The sequence below is a fragment of the Choristoneura fumiferana genome, chromosome 11 (assembly GCF_025370935.1).
Source record: "Choristoneura fumiferana chromosome 11, NRCan_CFum_1, whole genome shotgun sequence".
NCBI classification, from domain to species: Eukaryota; Metazoa; Arthropoda; class Insecta; order Lepidoptera; family Tortricidae; genus Choristoneura; species Choristoneura fumiferana.
Genome location: NC_133482.1, coordinates 14,937,826 through 14,959,447, shown reverse-complemented (window position 1 = coordinate 14,959,447; position 21,622 = coordinate 14,937,826). Strand labels below are relative to the sequence as shown.

Sequence of the window (21,622 nt, the reverse complement as noted above, 5' to 3'; positions counted from 1 at the left end):
TCTGTTCTCCGTGCTATATGGCCTGCCCGTCGCCATTTCAACGAGTTAATAAAAAGATAATCAAGATTAATTTATTATGCGTGGTAAAAAAAAAAACAAGACGTAGATAATATTAACTTGATTTTAAATTGTTCTTGATTTACACATATTTGGCAGAAATTAAGTTAAAAATTTAGTTTATTTGGTGTCTCTCTTATATATAACGTCAATGTTATTCTTAAATTTCGGAATTTATGTGAGATATTATACTTGCAATTTACCATAAGCTTTACGCTAAATTATAACATCGTTTAGGCATCAAAAGGAATTTTAGCCCAATTATTGTTATTTAACCCAACACAGCTCATCATGCTCATGCTCGATGCCATGCTATGTTACGGTATATTGATATATATCTAAACTATTTATACCTTTTTATTTAAGAACTTTTTTTGTTTTGTTTATTTGACGTTGTCTAACCTCCTGAAGCCCAGAGTCCTTTATAAATATACCATCACCCATTTCACTTAAGTTTGGTGCGAGCAAATACAGGAAAAATAGTTTTTTGAGTTGAGCTTGTCGTAGTCTGAACGATGTGGCGGAGGAGCTAGATATTGATATATTCAATTGCAATCTCTATACGGTGAGGCGGCGATTGGCGGAGAGGTGGTTTGATGGAGCATAGGTACCGTAATATGTAGCTACTACTGCTTAATTCATTTAATCTTTGTTGTTTGGTGAATGAGTTTTTGATATCCTGTTTTTATCCATGTTTGCGTGGTGCATGTTTGCGATTTTGCGCGTAGGTAAGTTTTACTTGTTTTAAATTTGTGTCTTCTTGTGAGATCCTATAATTAGCTTTATTGATGCTATAAAATAAGTTTACTCTGTAAATTAAAGCTGTTGGTTCTCCGAAAATAAATAAATAAATAAATAAAGGACTTATTGTAATTTGAACATCAAACTCCATCATAAATGACATGAAGTTTGATGTTTATAAATCAAAAATCTGACTTGGGCGTCAGGAGGCTAAAGTAGAGGTTATATTTTGTTTTGTTCAAAATAAAAACCTCAAAAAATCCGCTCACGCTTGTAACTTTCCCCACAGCCGTAAACAGCAGAACTAGGACCTCCACGCAAAAACGAGACAGATGTACAAACAGAGCTCCTCTTCAAATTATTGCGTAGTTAATCGAGTGCTTGCATGTAAGATAGTAACGATGCCATTCACGAACATAACGATGTAACGATATCATATCGATGTACGAGTAATAGTGATTTTTACGATTTAGTTCTGTTGCGTGTCTGGCGTTCGTAAAAACGGTATTGTTCGTTTCTCATCCGATTGTGAATGGGAGTTTTAAAGGTTGAGAGGGCGTTGATGGTGGCAATTGACGACTTTTTAATCGCATAGTTGTATAACTTTGTGAGGCGTGGGAAGTTCGTTAAATATGTCATAATCATCATCATGTATGTAACTCAGTTTCCTCGTCTGTATATGATACATATACTACTACACATACACATATACATACATATATTACGCGGGTGTAATTTTTGGGAATGGAGCGGAAAAATGTGAAGTGCCTTTGATTAAAGAACTTTTTTGAACATGAAACTACCGTGAGACTCACTCATATTAAATATACTCATAATAGACGAAGGGCTACGGATTAGCCCGAAACATGTCGAGCTAAACTCGATTTAAGACGTGAGTTATCCGGGGCATTATATTTAATATAAAGAACTTTTGTCTGAAATTTGCACCCGTGCGAAGCCGGGGCGGGTCACTAGTTTAGTTACAAACTAATCCTAAACATGACGCAACTGTCAAACAGATATCAGAACTAACGTCAAAGACTTATGATATTCCTTACCTTGCCTGACCATACATAAATAAATAAATAAATATCATGGGACACTTGACACCAATTGACCTAGTCCCAAACTAAACAAAGTTTGTACTATGGGTACCTACTAGGCAACGGATAAACATGCATATATAGATAAATATATACTTAATTACAAATTAAACGCCCAAGACTCGAGATCAAACACTCGTATTATTTATACAACTATCTGCCCCGACCGGGGATCAAACCCAGGACCTCAAGCTTCGTAGTCAAGCTCTCTAACCACTGCGCCATCCGGTCGTCAAATAATGAATAAAAATAATAATAAATTGAGAAGGAAAAAGTCAGTTTTAACCTCTACAAAAGTATTGAAAATAACAAAAAAGAAGACGAATTTCTGGGCAAAAAATATATTCCTTGGAAATTTCCCAGTCCACGTTTACCTATTAAATTATTTTATTTACAGTGTTTTCTTATCAAAGAAGCAATATTCTTGGAAGCTTTTATCTTACTAAAAATGGTTACTGTACCTACCAAGTCGAGGAAACTGAATTACGCACCAGGGTGTGGAACCTTTCCATAATCAATTTCGCTATGATTTCTTTGGCAGATGTATGGGATATTAATATGACATTAGTAGCACAAAGGTTCTACCCTGGTAGCTGATATAGATTGTGCATCATCCCAGCCTATATACGTCCCACTGCTGGGCACAGGCCTCCTCTCAGAACAAGAGAGCTTGGGCCATAGTTCCCACGCGGGCCCAGTGCGGATTGGGAACTTCACACGCACCATTGAATTGCTTCGCAGGTTTGTGCAGGTTTCTTCACGATGTTTTCCTTCACCGCAAAGCTCGTGGTAAATTTCAAATGTAATTCGGCACATGAATTTCGAAAAACTCAGAGGTGCGAGCCGGATAGATTGTTCGACTGTACATAATCACGATCTTCATCATCACCTAGAAAAGTTCCACTTATGAACAAGGACCCTTCAGAACGCCACAATGAATGACAACTTCAACTTCTTCTTTTCTTTTTTGCAGGTGGTAGGACCTTGTGCAAGGTCCGCCCGGATTGCTACCACCATCTTGCTCGCTAATCATGCCGTGAAGCAGCAGTGCTTGCACTGTTGTTTCGGCGTGGAGAGTAAGACAGCCGGTGAAATTACTGGCACTTGAGGTATCCCATCTAAGGCCTTTAGGATGGCAACGTATCTGCAATACTAGGGGTATTGCAGATGTTTATGGGCGGTGGTGATCTCTTACCATCAGGAGACCCACTTGCTCGTTTGCCAACCAGTCGAATAAAAAAAAACCTTGCCGCCTGTATCCACCGATTGCCCGCAACTTTCGCGATATTGTCGGTCCACTTAGTCTTCTAGCTCAGTTACGAAGCTGACGTCTCTACAACGTATTATTTGGTGTACTTAAACTCTCATCTCAAGGCACTCGACGCTTCCAATGCGCGTTCCTAAAACGCGCGTGGACGGTGCGCTTAAAAAACGCAGTATACTGTACGAGCGTTTCAACCGCTATCAGCTACCTGTCGCCTATATTGAAGCAATGAGAGACCATAAGCAAGAAATTTGAATGAATTAATTGTACCGCATACACACCATATCGTTTTATAAAAAAAAAACATTATACCTGACTAATTTCTTCTTTCGTGGTGGCCTAGTGGTTTGACCTATCGCCTCTCAAACAGAGGGTCGTGGGTTCAAACCCCGGCTCGCACCTCTGAGTTTTTCGAAATTCATGTGCGGAATTACATTTGAAATTTACCACGAGCTATGCGGTGAAGGAAAACATCGTGAGGAAACCTGCACAAACCTGCGAAGCAATTCAATGGTGCGTGTGAAGTTCCCAATCCGCACTGGGCCCGCGTGGGAACTATGGCCCAAGCCCTCTTGTTCTGAGAGGAGGCCTGTGCCCAGCAATGGGACGTATATAGGCTGGGATGATGGGATGAATTTCTTCAGTAATAAGCGGCAGGAAATTGGTAGCGGTTGAAACGCTCGTAGGACTACTCGTATGCAAAGGGGCGAATACACGAGCGTTTTGAACGCGCGGTCAAAACGTCATTAGCGTTCTACGTTTATTAATACAACGGGAAGACAAGTCACGAGAATTTTAATCAAGCTGAATTCATCGGTATTATCTTACATTTAAAAACCGGCCAAGAGCGTCTCGGACACGCCCAAAATAGGGATCCGTAGCCATTACGAAAAAATTAAGTAATATTTTTCTAAGGATTTCGTATTTTATACGGAATCTTCCAAGTTTAGGTGTATTTTATACCTTAGGCTGCTATTTACTCTTAAACTACTAATAATTCTCAAACAAACTTAGCCGTTATAGTTTTTCTCGTAAGTTTGATATACTTAGTACCATCCTGATTTTTTTTTAATTTTTCCACCCACCGGTTTAGATTTTAGAGGGAGAGGGTGGGGACGCTCGATTTTTAATGAAAATTTGCACTTTAAAGTTGAATATTTCGCAAACAAAGCACTGAATCGAAAAATCGTCTTAGCAAACCCCTAATGGTTTTAAAAGACCTATTATCCAACGATACCCCACACTATAGGGTTGGATGAGAAAAAAAAATCACCCCCACTTTTTGTCTATGGGAGGTACCCTAAAAAAATTTTTTTTCGAATTTTTAAATTTGCCATTTTGTCGGCATAGTTCACATATATATCCGTGTAAAATTACAGCTTTCTAGCATTGATAGTCCCTGAGCAAAGCCGCGGACGGACGGACAGACAGACAGATGGACAGACAGACAGACAGACATGGCGAAACTATAAGGGTTCCGTTTTTGACATTTTGGCTCCGGAACCCTAAAAATAATCCTGGGCATTACCTCTTTCAATAACACCTGCGAAGGCACTAATGACAAAAAAACATGCTGCATAAACGGTGAATATTCGCCTAAAGACTTAAATTATTATAGAATCGATTCTTCTCTCGACTCAGAACAAACTAATTTCAGGTTTTCAGTTACTTAATTTACACCTGCGACGTTTTTGGTTCTAAATTTGTATTTTGTCTCACAGCGGTAAACGCAACAGTAAAATAACCTAACATTCCCGCCGTCAAGTCAAATTTGCTTCAATTAAAACTAGCAGTTCTCCATTTCCAAGTTGTTAGAATTACAAACTTCGCTGAAATACTGTTAGCCCCTAACTAATACGTTACCACAAGTTTGAGCACTGGCCTGGGTTATCTAAAGTTTGAGAAACTTAGGCCGGCCGCGCTGGAGTAATCAGTGTGAAGGGCTGACCTACTGTTAAGGTTTTACGGACTGTCAAACTGTGTTCTTTAACTTTAAAGTTTAATTTACAACTTTGGATAATACTAGGCTACAGTAGTGTGAAGTAATAGGATATAGTACAGATGTTGATATAGTGCTTAGGGCATTATGGTTTTTTCCATCGTATTTAAAGTACTCTCTCAATTACTTCAGCAATCATACAGCCGTTTTGACATTTGACACAAAATAATAAAATTCCATATTAATGGATATGAAATGAAAATAGAAATCATTTATTCGTCAAAAAATGTCACTCATTTTATACAATAATTGATGGTATCCGTTCATTTCGCAACTAACGCTTGACAACGTGTTTCATTTCGCAACTTTTCATTTCGCAAACTCTAAAACTGTGAATATTTCAGGATTTATTGCAGGATCATCGTGTAGAACCCTGTGTACGTTAGGTTAGTTTTATAAAAGTCCTGAAATATTTACAGTTTCAGAAATATTAAACAGTTGCGAAATGAAAAGTTGCGGAATGAATCAAGTTGCCAAATGTTTTTCGCCAAAATATTAGAAAACCATAATTGATCGACAATTCGGGTGTCATCGTATTCATCATCCCAGCATATATACGTCCCACTGCTGGGCACAGGCCTCCTCTCAGAACAAGAGGGCTTGGGCCATAGTTCCCACGCGGGCCCAGTGTAGATTGGGAACTTCGCACGCACCATTGAATCGCTTCGCAGGTTTGTGCAGGTTTCTTCACGATGTTTTCCTTCACCGCAAAGCTCGTGGTAAATTTCAAATGTAATTCCGCACATGAATTTCGAAAAACTCAGAGGTGCGAGTCGGGGTTCGAACCCACGACCCTCTGCTTGAGAGGCGATAGGCCAAACCACTAGGCCACCACGGCTTCTCGCATAATATTAAAAAAAACAACATATTTACTTTAGTTTCCTGTTAACCTTAGCGGTCCCCCGACACCGACGACGCTTAGATAAAAAAAATATTACTAGGCACTTATACTAAATTAACTTAGGCTAATTTTGCGGGAAATCAGCATAGTCCCCGCGGGATTGGGATAAACGAATTCTTCGCAGATGAAGTCGCGGGCAACAGCTAGGTAGTGCATAATTATTATTTACTTTTTAGTTGTCTTTTTTGGCGGCGTTTTTTTTCAGTCATCAATCATCATGATAATTTTTAGGCTTTACAATTGTTTGTTATTTACTAAGCCGTGAATGTGTTGTGGAAATAAAGTTTTTTATCTATCTATCTTATAATATTAATAAGTATAAGAAGTATGGATTATTTTTATTTACAAGTTTTTATTTAGTCTTACCTGTCCCGGTGTTTGTGTTTCTGGTAATCGAACCTAAAGAGTCGAAATTGACAAACTTCACTGGAATCGAACTGACTCGATATTTGGTATACGTTATGACGTTTCGACGATAATTCAAGTACAGTCAGCACAAAAACCTTGCATAACAAAATACGTTTTCACAGAAACTTATTTCAGTTAGCCTTTCGTGTCTCTTCACTCGATTCTTGATACCTGGCTTTGTCAAAGACAAACAAACAAACACGCTCCCCCCCAAGGGTTCAACCGACCGTTAATCTCCCCCATTTATGGACATGTTAATACCACGTGGCCCTAAAAAGCTTCCCGTACCCCAAAAGGGTCAACGGAACGCCGCGTAAAATTAATATTCCCCCGTAACACACACTACAAACAGTATCTGCAGTCAATCCTGGATCACATCCATTGCAGGCTACGTAGTGAACGTATTTTAAAAGCTACGTGTACTACGCGCAATGTAGTGAAAACTTAGCTAGAAGTCGAATTTTTGTTGGTTGATGGAGTAAAGGTATCAGCACTGTAGCAAGGAGGATGTGCCGGGATATCATATTACTGAATTTAAAGTGTTGAAAGCTACCTGATGCCTTAATAGTTAGTTTGCTATTTAGTTTTAGTTGTAAAAAGTGTTGTTGTTCATGTGTTGGGATGGGCTTTTACTAAAGAGGAGCTAGAGAGGACGTGCAAAATCAACAATCAATTAGTTTAGATATCAGGTTAGGTTAGTAACGACATACGGATCTGAGACGTGTGCGCTAATACGATGAGCCTCAAAGATGAGGCTCAAAGTCACTCAGAGGGCTATGGAGAGGTCTATACTCGGGGTTTCTCTGCGGGATAGAATCAGAAATGATGATATCCGCAGTAGAACTAAGGTTACCGACATAGCCCGAAGAATTGCGAAACTGAAGTGGCAGTGGGCGGGGCACATTCCTCGCAGAACTGATGGCCGGTGGGGTCAGAAGGTTCTCGAGTAGCGTACGCGGACCGGGTGACTGGCTGTCGGTAGGCCTCCAACAAGATGGAGCGACGACCTGGTTAAGATCGCGGGATTGCGGTGGATGCGGAAAGCACAAGACCGGTCTGAGTGGAGAGCCTTGGGGGAGGCTGACATGATGATGATGATGAGATTTACGGTGAAGGAAAACATCGTGAGGAAACCTGCACACACCTGTGAAGTAATTCAATGGTATGTGTGAAGTTCCCAATCCACACTTGGCCCGCGTGGGAACTACGGCCCAAGCCCTCTCATTTTAAGAGGAGGCCTGTGCCCAGCAGTGGTACGTAAAATAGGCTGGGATGATGATGTTGTCCATATACATAGGTAACAGTTGGGAAAATAAATAATTTGGGAAAAATATTTTCCGGGAACCCAGTTCAATTAAGTACCTATAACTACTCTGTTGTTGATGACATATTTTTAAACGTGCGTGATTATGAGTCCATTTGTTGATTACGGAATCAATTAATAATAAAATCGTTTATTTCAGATAGTAAAATCCATATTAGGTTAGTATTGTATTGTAAAACTCTTTATTGTACATAAAATTAACAAAAAAACAGGATAATAAGATGTACAAAGGTGAACTTATCTCTTAAAGGGATCTCTTCCAGTTAACATTTGAGCGATTGTCAGGATTTCGGAAACAAGAGTAGACACTACGAGCAAGAAAAATAACCCAAATTTTAATGTATACTTGGTTTGGATATGTTTTTAACTAAATGTAAACAAAACAACGTTAATTGGTGTCTTATATTTTGACATTCCCCCATTAAAATATCTAAACATTTACATTTTCTCTATTGAAACACACTAGTCTAGTTTGTATTACAATGATAGCTATGTAAAATGTTTAAAATCCTTGAATGTACCGATACCAAATCTGGCAGCTGAAGTTTGTTTACATTTAGTTAAATACCTATCCAAACAAAGTATAGTCACATTCAGGTTCAAAATATGCAGCACGGATTGCTGAGGACCTGGGTTCGATTCCCAGCGCTGGTCTCTTTTTCTGGTTTTTCTGTGCATCCATGTCTCAGTTTGTATTTTCGATACAGCACAGGCTTTCTCTCAGAATAAGAGCTTGGGCTGTAGCTCCCACGCGGGCCCAGTGCAGATTGGGAACTTCACACACACTATTTCTTTCAGTGCAGGTTTCTTCAAGATGTTTTACTTCACTGTAAAAATACTAGTCTTAAAAACAAAAGGCCTACGCGCGGAACGGAGAGCGCGGGGCGGGGCTACGGCAGTCTGGCCCCGCGCGTAGCCCGTAGCGCACGCTACGCCGTAGACCCTCTACGAAACATAGTGATAGTGCAAAGGTGGCTGTGTTGTGTCCTGTGTGTGTGTGTTATTAAAAGGTGTGTTTTTATAGTCAGTAAGTAATAGATTAGTTTAGTACGTAAGATGGGAAAGCGTTATTATATTAAGAAATGTCGCGTACGACATATGAAATTTGGGATATGGGATAAATTGTGAGTCTGACCTTCGATATGTCATGCTTATATACAATGGGTCTTTATTGAATTTCAGATAGAAATAATTTAGAAAAATAGTAGATTAAGTTAAGTAAGCTATAGGCGGCCTTATTACAAAGCGATCTCTTCTATACGTAGGTGACTTTTACTATGGGAAAAATAAGCGGTGTTGCAATTATTTATACATATGAGCATTTAGAAAAATACGTAAAGTATTAATAGGCAACTAAACACCTACACAAAAAAAAATAGATACATAATATTGACTATACTAAATTTTCCCGCGACTACATTTATGTGCTAATTTTGTAGTTTTTTACCTCCTTTTAGAGATTAACTTACGTATATACTAAATACAATAGCAATTGGTGTAATATGTAAATACAATCTCATAAAGACTTTAGAAACACAATATACAATTATAATTATAAATCTTTATTGTATTATAAAACACACAAAATTATAGGTTTACAGAGGGAAAAGAGATATACAAAAGTGAACTTGTTTCTAATAGGAATCTCTTTCAGTTAACCTCTAACTATGGAATAAATTATAAACGATAAATATACAGCTAATTATTATTAATTATACCTGCTGGATCCCTAGTTCTGAAACGCAAGCAATAATGGATTTATAACAATCGTTTTAAGGTGCAATTTTCATTGAACGACGATCAAGGAAGCTATTAGATACCGGAGCATTCATTTGTTTTGGTAATCAATCAAACGTTGAAAAACAATTTAACAAATTTTACGTCGAATAAAATTATTGTTTTAAATTAGTCCATCATTATTAAGAGTATTTCGGTTGTATAATTACTTCGGCTCCGTTGTTAGAAGTTTGTACAAGCTTTTATTAAGTTTCACCTGTCCCGATGTTGTCATCAAATCTTGCAAATTAAATTTGATACACTTCCCGGTTACCGATTGAACTGACATTCTGCATACATAAATATATAAATAAATGTAAATATCACGGGACAATTCACACCAATTGACCTAGTCCCAAAGTAAGCTTAGCAAAGCTTGTGTTATGGGTACTAAGCAACGGATAAATATAATTATATAAATAGACACATACTTAAATACATATTAAACACCCAAGACCCGAGAACAAACATTCGTATTTTTCATACAAATATCTGTCCCGACACGGGAATCGAACCCGGGACCTCAAGCTTCGTAGTCAGGTTCACGTACATGTGTAACGTGTAAATCCAAATGCATATTGCAATGTATGCAAATTGAATTGGCAATGGGCAGGCCACATCGCTCGAAGAACAGATAACCGTTGGGGGAGAAAAGTCCTCGAGGCGACCACGAACCGGAAGACGAAGCGTTGGCAGGCCTCCCACCAGGTGGACTGACGTGATAGTTGCGGGAAACCGGTGGATGCAAGTGGCGAGTTGTCGTTCATTGTGGCGTTCGAAGGGGGAGGCCTTTGTCCAGCAGTGGACGTCTTCCGGCTGATGATGAACGTTACAATAATCTGGTAGTGACATCCTGGTAGTCCTGCCAGGTTCGTCTCCGCAGGACGGAACTCTTCAACGGCCAATGGCACCGACTTAAAACTTGGTATGCAAATGTAGTTTGGGTGAAAATGCAAGTAAAGTTCAACAAAAAGTACAGTCAGCAAAATAAGTAATAAAATAAAATAAAAACTACTCAATTTCATAATTTTATTTTATTTGTGTGTCTTTGTAAATGGGAATAAATGTCTTCTTTCATAGTAAAAAGTAACCCTTAAATCAACCAACAATATTCGATGGAAAGAGGGTCCTATTCAGTGGTCCTATTAAAATATATCTACTAACGTATCAGCTTCTAAAACTTTTTACAATAACAGGACCGTTTATGGCAACCCCTTAAAGGGTAGGGGGTGGCGTGGGCCGGTTGGAACTTTGTCTCCCTTTGTTTCTGCTACTGACAGTGTAGGGTTCAGTTGGACCGGGACAATTTGGGTCAGAATGGTTCTGTGATGAAACGGTTTATATGTCTCGCTGTTGATTTGTGAATAGTTGTGAAACGTAAATTGTCTGAGATCAAAAATGGAACGAAATAGTTTATTTTGCTTTAGACGTGGTTGAAACCATGAAACGAAATGTTCGTTTGACATGAAATGTTTTTTTGTTTCTCATGTGCTGAGATATGTGGTGCATAGGAGAAATTCGTGTCTGTATCACTGTCCAGTGGTGGTGTAGTGGTATAGCACGTGGCACGGAATGCCGAGGACCTGGGTTCGATTCCCAGTGCTGGTCTTATTTTTCTGGTTTTTCTATGCATCTATATTTCAGTTTTTACTTTCGATATATCGACTGAAATCCTAAATTCAATGCAGTCACTAGTTATCCAGAATTCATTCAATGAAATAAATTGAATTGCCAGTTGAAAATTAATTTGACGTTCATGCAATCGTCGTGCATTGTGTCGTGCAAACAGATTGGCAGTCACATTAGCGGATATTTAATGAATGTGCCGAACTATGACGTTAATTGTTAGCTTGTAGACTTGTACTTATAGCGTGTAAAAAATTCGCGCATCGCGCATTCCTATGATAAACATTTTAAGTATGGTCACCTGAACTAGGGTTGTAACGGAGGCCTTGTTAGCGGAGGCGGAGGCGGATGCGGTAGCGACGAGTTTCGCCTCCGCGGATGTGGAGGTTAACGGAGGCGGATGCAGAGGTGAAAGTGGATGTGGAAAAAATAGTAGTTTATGCTTTATTCAACTCAAAAATCTCTAAACTTTCTAAAAAAACTGCCAAATCTCACTTGTTTTCAGCGTCAGCGTGCATGCGACTTAAATAAACAATTACTTTGTACAAAATCACTTAAAAAAGTCGCGTTTCAATCAAACATATACATTACAATTTCGTACGTCCAAGCAACGAGACAGTAGGGCTACCGAGAAAACTCGAAACTCGAAGTCCCTCTGACACCTATACTATTTAATACGAGAGCGAGATGGACTGTATGATACGAACTTCAAGTTGCGAGTTTCGTAGTAGCCTTGCTGGTTGATTCCTGTCGTGTGTTATTTGACATACGCTCGCCCCCACCCCGACCGCGTTCCCGTTGCGCGCCGAGATAATGAAATGATGTATATACTGTGTTAGTTTAGGTTAGGATAGTTTTTACTTCAATTGTACCATTTAAAGCGTTTGTTCAAACTTAAATCAGAAATAAACCTCCGTTAAAACTCCGCAAAAAAAGTTGCGGAGGCGGAGGCAAAGATGCGATTTTTTGCGGAACTTCCGCAGTAACGGAGGCGGAGGCGAAGTTCTTCCGTTACAACCCTAACCTGAACCAACGCTTTGCAGCACGAAATCGTATCGCAGCAATTCCATCGCAGTTTTGTGTGAAATTTTTAAGAGTCGCCAGTACGCTCGCCACAAAAAAAAAATTATACAAAAGTAGTTTCGTTCTAATTTACAAACAACCACTGAAACAAAATTAAACTTAGCGTCTATAATGGGAGCAGGTATTTTGATGCGTATAATTAGTTTTCGTTCATATTCAATGTAACAAAATAAAATCACATTTTTAATTTTTGGTATGAGAAATGGAAATTCGTTATTGTTTTTTTCTGTTACATTTTATTTTAACCAAATCTAATTATAAGCATGCTCCCATTATAGTTGCAAAGTTGTGTTTTGATCTGTAGTGCTGCTTATAAATTAGAACAAAACTACGTTTGTATAGAAACGCGAGCGTACTGGGGACTCTTAAGTGCTCTGGGGTTGCCTGAAAATAGAAGCTTGCAAAATTACTATGTCGGATCGGATCCAAAAAACAAAGTACTTAATTTTTTTGGTGTACTGCCTTTTCGGCGAAATATGTTTCGCCAAATTTTACTTAGCAACCAACCTTTCGCCGAAGTTTCATTTGGCAAACCAATCCTTGGCATAACTTTGCTTCGCATTTATCTTAATTGGCAACATTTTTATATTGCAAAGTTTTACTTCATCACACTTTTATGTGGCAAACAATTATGTAGCAAATGATTGGCTAAGGCAAATAACAAATAGTCAAATAACATTTGGCCAATTTTTATACATAAGGTAGGTATATCAGTCATGATATATAATATGTGGCGGTAAGCGAGCGAAGCGAGCGAGCAAGACGAGACTAGGCAAAAGCAACTTGGATAGGTTAGTTTTTTTTTGTAACAGAACGGAAAAAAACATTGGCTTGCTTGCTTGTTTGCTTGCTAAATTAAGGAATGCCAATCAACGCATTTGACGAAAACATAAATGACATCCATAAAAAATCCCAGGTAATAATTTGCATAATAATCATTTATCAAATCATTAGTTGGGAAATGATATCAGTGCGAAATGTTGAGTTGGGAAATTAAATTTCGCCTAAATAAAAATATGGGATAAATAGTTTGGGAGTTAATAATTTGCTAAATAATTTTAGCTAAAACATTAGTAAACCGCTAGTCACCACTACATAGGTCTCTAAAAATAACGCAGCTACGTTTCTGAGCTTTTTGTTAAAAAACTCGTTAACTCGAAACTAGTCAAAGAAGCTAACGACTTCTACTTATTCTAACAAATTCCTAATCTTTAGTCTTCGCGCCTGGAATTACTTTTTTCTTCGAGTCTAGTAGGATTACGAACTATTTTGATTTACTACCGACAACACTGAATTAGTATGTACTACAAGGTTCTAAGTTCCAGACATTACAAACGAAATTATCCCCGCTTATATGTTATAAATGCTAAAGTTTGTAAGTCTGTTTGTTTGCTTGTAACCGCTGAACCGATTTAAATGAAATTCGGTGCTGTACTATGTAAAACTCCTTGGTGCTCGTTCACTTAGAACTGGCAACCTATTTCTATTTTTGAATATTATAACAGCGAACGGGCGCAATGGAATTCGAGATACTTGTATGCGAGCCGCCAATGAAGGCAGTTGATTTACAATATATGTGAAATTCAACCGACGCGCGTGCTTATTATTTAAATCAGGTCTTTATTGGAATTGTGGACCGTCTGTCCCCTACTGTACCTATACAGATAGTATGAGTCCCTGGGAAGGACATAGAATACTTTTTATCCCGGAAAATTGCATAGTTCCCACGGGATAGTGATTACCGAATTATACACGGATGGAGACGCGGGTAATGGCAGTTGAGTCTAAATAAACAATATTTAACCTCGGTTTGAGGGGGAGGTTATGAGGGAGGCTTATGTTTAACAGTGGCTGTCCTATAGCAGATATGATGATGATGATGATGAAATTAATAAACGAACATATAAGTAACGCTTGGGTTGTAGTTCCCATGCGGCCCAATGAGGATTGAGAGAAAATACAAACTGAAATATAGATGCACAGAAAAACCAGAAAAATAAGACCAGCACTGGGAATCGAACCCAGGTCCTCGGCATTCCGTGCCGTGTGCTACACCGCTACACCACTGCTGGACAACGGTACAGACACGAATTTCCCCTATGCACCACATATCTCAGCTTGTTTGTTTCTTATTTAGCCACTTAAGCAGTGACGCTAGCGACATCTATACCGCAGCCCTCATCGAGAAACTGTCGTAAAAGTAAAAATTTGGAATTGATATAAAAATACAAAAAGATTCCAAAAAAACAATCTTAATTGATGATTGAGAGCTTCATACACAGCTTTGAATTTCTTTATAGCTTTGTGCAGCTAAATAAAAAAAAAATAAAAAATAAACATCATGGGACACTTGACACTAATTTTATTGACCTATAGTCCCAAGCTAGCTAGGCAACACAATGCTCTCACGATTTTTTCTTTCACCGCAAAACTTAACATCTTTACCGCAAAACTGGTAAATTACAAAAGTAATTTCGAACTTGATTTTTGATAAACTCAGAGGGGGTCCATAATCGGCTCGCATACTTATCGAAAGCCCGAATGTAATGTTTGTAGAATGATCGTTTGTCAGAATGATCGTTTGTCATAACTCTTTTTTTTTAATCCAATGATTGTTTAAAATGGTATATACCTATAGTTTTTTATAGGATGGCCATTTAAAATTTTCAGAAAAATTTAAGGTTTCAGTGGTTTTTTTTATGACAAACGATGATTCGGACAAAAATTACGGTATGACTAGCGATGAGTATGCGAACTTTGACGCTCCCCTTATTTCAGGTACTGAAGCTTAAAAATATGACAAGATACCTACGTTTTAGATCGAGTGAAAATGCACCTTGACTTATTCGGCTTCTTCCCGGTTATATTTCACCTCATAAATCTCGGATGTTCAAGCTGTATCCACCTCAAGATCTATCGCTGTGACTTTTCTTTATCTTCCAGCTTTCAGCTACATAAGCTTTGGGATTTAAACTTTTGGAGGTCGATTTTTAAATGTTTAGTCAATTATATGTCGTTTTAGAGTACTTTACTACAAAAAAGGAATTGTTCTAGGATTACTTCACTGTCTTTCTGTCTGTCTGATAAGAATTCTACATCAACGCGTAGACGTATGTGTCTAATTGAATTTAACGTAATATTGTGATTTGTAAAATAAAAATAATTATCTAATTCTAACTTAATACCTATTGTAATTAATTATTTAACAATTTAATGATGTGATTACTAATTTTATCAATGTCATAATAAAGCTCCAATTTCATAATTTATCAAGTAACTGTTAAACTTTTTGCGAAGTGTAAGAAAACTTAAAAGAAAAGCTATCTCGTGACCGAGGGAAATATATTTATAAATATTAGTGTATTTAGATGCCATCTAATGTTCAAACCGAGTGAAATCACACAGGCCTTCAAACCTTCAAGGAAAGAGCGTACCTACCTAAAAAGCCGGCAGCGCATTGTGACTCTTCTGCTGTTGCAGGGTCCACCCCTATTCCATAAAAAAGGTAAAGGCCAGTTATTCAAATTATAGACGAATATCTACGATGATGATTGGTTATTTTGAGTCTTTTTATATTTTTTATTTCAACTCCAAATTTGTTACTTTTACAGTAATCCCGTAAAACCATATCGTAAATACAAACTAAGACATGGATGCACAAAAAACAGAAAAAAAACCAGTGCTGGGAATCGAACCCAGGTCCTCAGCATTCCGTGCTGCGTGCCATACCCCTACACTACCACTGGACAGGAGTACAGACATGAATTTCTCCTATGCACCCATATCTCAGATATGAATATCTACGAGTAAGTACGTTACAAGTCGAACGAGTGATAAAGAAAGAAAATAAGTCTTGCAGAAAACTGCAACCATCGAGGCAGAAGTGGAAATTATTTATTGCAATTTTCATAGTACAACGCTCATCTTTTTGAAGCAAAACAGTTGATTGTTAGTTTGAATTTATTGCAATATTCTGTCATTGTAGTTATTGCCCAGTTTGCGTGGAATTTTACAAGCTTTTCTGTTGTTTATAGACGTTTATTTAATACTAAGCTCTTACCCACGGCTTTGCACAAGAAAACCATTAGTTCTAGTCGTTGAATTAAGAAATTCCCAAGAGGATAGGATTATATAACGCAACCGTATTTTGTCGAGGGCCTGTATTACAGGCCTCTATCCATACTCTTCATTGTCTTTAGTAAAAGTATATGACATGTAATTAAATTAAATACTAACAATTTGATCCAAGTTGGTCAAAAAATAAATCTATTATTATTATTAAGTGACCAGCCCATATTTTGAAAGTTTTTTACTAATAGCAAATTATATAAAAGTGCATCGGACAAAATATAGGTACTCGTATACTTCTTCAAAGTTCGTTCTTTCGCCGAACGTAGGAACAGAGTTCGTACCTGCTCCAGTCTCTGACAAAGGTTTGTTTTGATGTACCTATTATTGCTGAATGGTTGTACTTCTCTGAGGGGAAAATAAAAACACTTTTTATTTATAAAAAAAACCGGGCAAGTGCGAGTCGTACTCGCGCACCGAGGGTTCCGTGCACATTAATAGGTATGTAAACGGGAATCGTGTCTTGAAGATATTTCTCGATTTTTCCGAGTGATTTAACACATCCAGTTTACCTATGCAGAGCCGTACTCTTAAGCAAAATGTAAGCAGTGTGGGGTCAGATTAAATTGGTCATTAATATTTACAGACAGAGATAAAAATCAAGATTTTCAGAATTTTCTAGTTGATTGTGTTTTGATAGCAGCCTTCATACTTTTTCATAATTTTAAGTTTCTAGGACAACTGGAAGTGCCCTATAGGTTTTCAGTGCACTGGTATTTGTATGGAAACACATTGTTTAATGACTGTAACTTTTGATTGCGTTGACTTAGAAGTTTGATTCTCCAAAGCTTCAAGGGACCGCAGATTTAAGTATTCGATATCAATTTCAGCTTGATACGTCCACGCGTTCCTGACAAAAAGGGTCTTGACAGACGGACGGACGGACGGACAACTAAGTGATCCTATAAGGGTTCCGTTTTTTCCTTTCGAGGTACGGAACCCTAAAAATCAATAGGCAAATTAGGCACGGCCCCTTTTGTAACAGTAACAAAATCGATCGATACTAAATATAATAATATTTTCACAGATACCTACGATGCTGGTCATTATATCCAGTTTTCAAACGCACTTTAAGCAGAGGATAAATAATATGTGTGTTGTCAATCATTTACTCAATCTAGTTCAATTGCGGCTCAGGAATTAAATTAGTACTTTACAAATTAAAACGCTTACATTCAGGTGACCAGTTCAACTGAATAGAAAAAACAATTAGGGCTACTTCACTTCAGAAACAACTTATTCATTCAGTTGTTTATTGTGCGATAAGGTCCAACTCTAAATAAATTACGGGAGGGCACGCAAAGCTTTCACAGCGAAGAAAGGAGATTCCCAAACTTTAATATTTAAGAGTATTTTTTTCTCAGAACTCTAGAAATTACATTGCAATGTGGTTTATATAAAATTGAATGATATTAGTTGATAGTTCCGTACCTAGAGCGATTACTATCACTATATATCCGTCTGTCTGTCTTAGAGTAAGGTATATCTTTTGCACCATAATACAAGCACGTCTTTTTACAAAGTACTATACAAATGTATGACTAATGAAAAATAATACAAATGTGTGTGTGTGTGTGTGTACGCTAAAACGGTTGGACGGATTTGGATGAAATTTGATACGTCAGCTGAATGTTTCGCTGCTTATACATAAGCTACTTTTTACCCGACTCTAAGTAACGGTAATGTTTTTTCACAAGGGATCGGAATAAAATCCCAAAATTTCTACCACTGAGATTAGATCAGTAATTTTGCGCGTTTTTATGTACGACGTAAGAAAAGTAGGCATTTCAGCTTGATCTTATTTTAAGTATCGTTAAAAAAAAACAGTGAACCCAACAACTAAAATTGAAAAAATTGTTAAGACAAAATGAAACTTACTCGCTCCGGGGTGACATCGTAAACTTTGAGAACCTTTTAAATGGATAAAACTTGGAGGTTATAAAATGAGACAATTTTCTAGACTATTGAGTTAATCTATATTGTCTTACCTACTTAACCCCGAAGAGTTCCGTACCTCAAGAGAAGATAACGGAATCCTAATAGAATAACCTATGGTGTCTGCCTATCCGTTGGTCACAACCAACGGCTCTGAAACCACTCGAACTCAACTTGGCGGGGGCACTGTCGTACCCCTAGATTTGTTACTCTATCATATAATAACGTCTGAACCGATTTAGATAAAATTTGTCATTGAGAATGTTTATGATTAAGATAGCAGTTAAGAATGATTAATTCAGCCAAGTTTTTGGAGTCGATGGCTGTTGTAGGAAATATCGACAACGTTTTTACCTTGTAGTTTTAGAGCCTGTTTCAACACACATTCAAACATTTTATGTGACGGATATCTGAGATGCCGTCTCTGTTTATTATTTCCGAATAAACAGAGATGGCATTATGTAATCCTAAGTTTAGCTTACATTAGGTTTTAATTTCGTCAAGGAAACTGAATTGCACCAAGATGGAACCTTTTCATAATCAATTTCGCTATGATTTCATTGGCAGGTATTTGGAATGTCAATATGACATCAGTCAAACAAAGATTACTCTGGCATAACGATTCAGCCAGTGTATTACATTATTATAAAATAAAATATGCACATAAAATAAAATACGCATTTATGTATCATTCCGAGTCACAGACGGTTCTGACAGAAAATCAGCGCTGCAGGCGTCTATCGCATCAGCATAATGCTGAGTCAGCAGCCGTTTCACTTTTGCGGGGGTGCACGCAAAATCGTGTATGTATTTTAATTTTTTTTCTTTTGTTTATGTTGTTTATTCTTATTTTTAAATTTTGTTGTATTTGTGTGTCTCTGTGAAAGTGAATAATTGTTTTCTTTTCACATTGCCGGAAGTGCCGGTAGCGCGGGTGCTTTAACAGTTCTGTTGACAGTGGTGCTTTGTCAGGCAATCAGAGCAAACCGAACTCACGGGAATCAATAAGCTAAACCTTAAATTAGTGTTTAATTTCTACCACTAACTTACTCCTTCAATATTCAAAAAAATTCAAATGATTTATTCAGTAAATAGGCCGCAATAGGCACTTTTACACGTCATTTTTTAAACTACCAGCGCTTTCGGAAAGACCATCATTGCCAAGAAGAATGCGCCGCAAGAAACTTGGCTGAAAGTCATTTTTTCATAATAATATAATTACAAATAAAATACTTAAAAACTATATTATACAATTAAAGAAAAAAAATACAAATAATAATAATAATAAAAATACAGGGATGTATGTCCCTTAGTTACAATACTAAACACTAACTATATCTAAACTATATCTACGTTCAGTGGAAGTGTAGAATGCTTCCACCGTCATAAATTTTAAAATAATAATGTGACGGGGACGTCATAGTCAGTACCCTGGAAAATCGCATAGTTCCCGCGGAATCGCAATAACAATAGATAAACGAATTCTTCGTAGATAGAGTCGCGTGCAAGCACTGATATGTAAATAATATTGAAATTAATATTCAAAGATCTCCGTAAGAAAAAACTGGAAATTCTTAGATAGATCTGAAGTTCTTTGTCTGTTATAAAAAGTTGAGACTTATAAAATTATGATGTAAGTAGAAATAGTTGTATAATTTAAAACCTACTATTTAATTAGGAAACTCGCGAATAAAACCACAACGAATTAGTTATGAAACGCATTTAATGCATTTATCATTAAATTTGCATATTGTTGCGGTCGCTTGATAAGCGGTCTGTCACGCCATTACATTTGGAAATAATTAATTCTATTACACGTTTAGCGTTGAGCTAGCTAAACATTTATCAAGCAATTTATTTTATGAGGCCGTTTTATATTTGATCTAATTTATAAATAATTTATTGAATCAGGAGTTATTTTTCAGAGTCTAACATCTAACATTTGGTAGCGTGGTGTACGGTTGTGTTGCTCTGAAGATGAGCTCTGGTTGAGTTCAAAACGCGTCAGTGTAGTGTGGTGGTGGTGATAGATGGGTTTGTCTGATTTGTGTGTGTTCTTACAGTGTGGAGGTAGAAGAACTGCATAAACTTAGCTATCATAAGGTAGCGGGTGAGCAAAGAAATTCTTTTAGTTCATTGATCTAATTTATTTCCGGCTATACGTTCCATTAGGCATGGGCTTCTTCTCAAAAGCACTTGGGCTATAGTTCCCACGCGGGCTCCGTGCGGATCGAGTACTTAACACCAGGCCAGGTGTCGCCAGTTTCTTACGATTCCTTTACCATAAAACCCACGGTATATTTCAAATGTTACTAAGCACATCATCATCAGCCAGAGGACGACCACTGTTAAACAAGGGCCTTCCCTCAGAAAGTCACAATGAACGACAACTCGCCACTTGCATCCACCGGTAGCCCGCAACTCTCGCGATGTTGTTAGTCCACCTTGTGTCCAACGCTTCGCCTTCCGGTTCGTGGTCACTCGAGAATCGTTTGAAAATTTCCTTTTAGGCAAATAAGAAACAAAACAACATAAAGTAAAAACCGGCTAAGAGCGTGTCGTACACGCCCAGGATAGGGTTCCGTAGCCATTACGAAAAAATCAAATAATATTTTTCTAAGGATTTCGTATTGTGTACTGAATTTTCCAAGTATAGGTTATATTTTATACCTTAGGCTGCTATTTACTCTTAAACTACTAATAATTCTCAAGCAATCTTAGCTCCTATAATTTTCCTTGTAAATTTGATATATTTACTACCATTCTCAAGTTTTTAGAGAGGGGGGGACGACGCTCGATTTCAATGAAAATTTGCACTTTAAAGTTGAATATTTCGCAAACAGATCACTGAATAGAAAAAATGTCTTAGCAACCCCTAATGGTTTTAAAAGACCTATCCAAAGATAGCCCACAATATAGGGTTAGTCGAGAAAAAAAAATCACCCCAACTTTACGTCCATGGGAGGTACCATAAAAAATACTGTTTTTTATTGTACCACTTTGTCGGCGTGACTGATATGTATATTCATGTCTAATTACAGCTTTCTAGTACTAACGGTCTCTGAGCTTACCCGCGAACAGACAGACAGACAGACGGACAGACATGGCATGACATTCCTAGTTGACTACGGAACCCTAAAAAGCATATCATCAACATAAACCTAATACCGAAAAGTGATTTCCAAAAAGCTTCCCAAACAACAAGATCATCAATATACAACGCGTTTCCCAACACCATTAAGACATTGAAGCATTGGACAGAACACTCACTTATTCA

The 21,622-nt window shown here is 37.6% G+C and overlaps 2 protein-coding genes across 4 annotated transcripts in view; both read left to right on the top strand.

The window, feature by feature from the left end:
- LOC141432896 (SCP2 sterol-binding domain-containing protein 1-like) overlaps positions 1-21,622 on the top strand; it is a 532,736-nt gene that overhangs the window by 345,112 nt on the left and 166,002 nt on the right. The window lies entirely within an intron of this gene.
- Positions 8,710-21,622, top strand: part of LOC141432872 (protein turtle homolog A-like) — a 414,047-nt gene continuing 401,134 nt past the window's right edge. For 2 of the 3 annotated variants that reach the window (XM_074094681.1, XM_074094682.1), the window contains exon 1: positions 8,710-8,807. The gene's annotated coding sequence lies outside the window, so the exon portion shown is untranslated. Of the gene's footprint in view, positions 8,825-21,622 lie in introns of all 3 variants that reach the window. The other variant, XM_074094680.1, reaches the window with a different exon arrangement.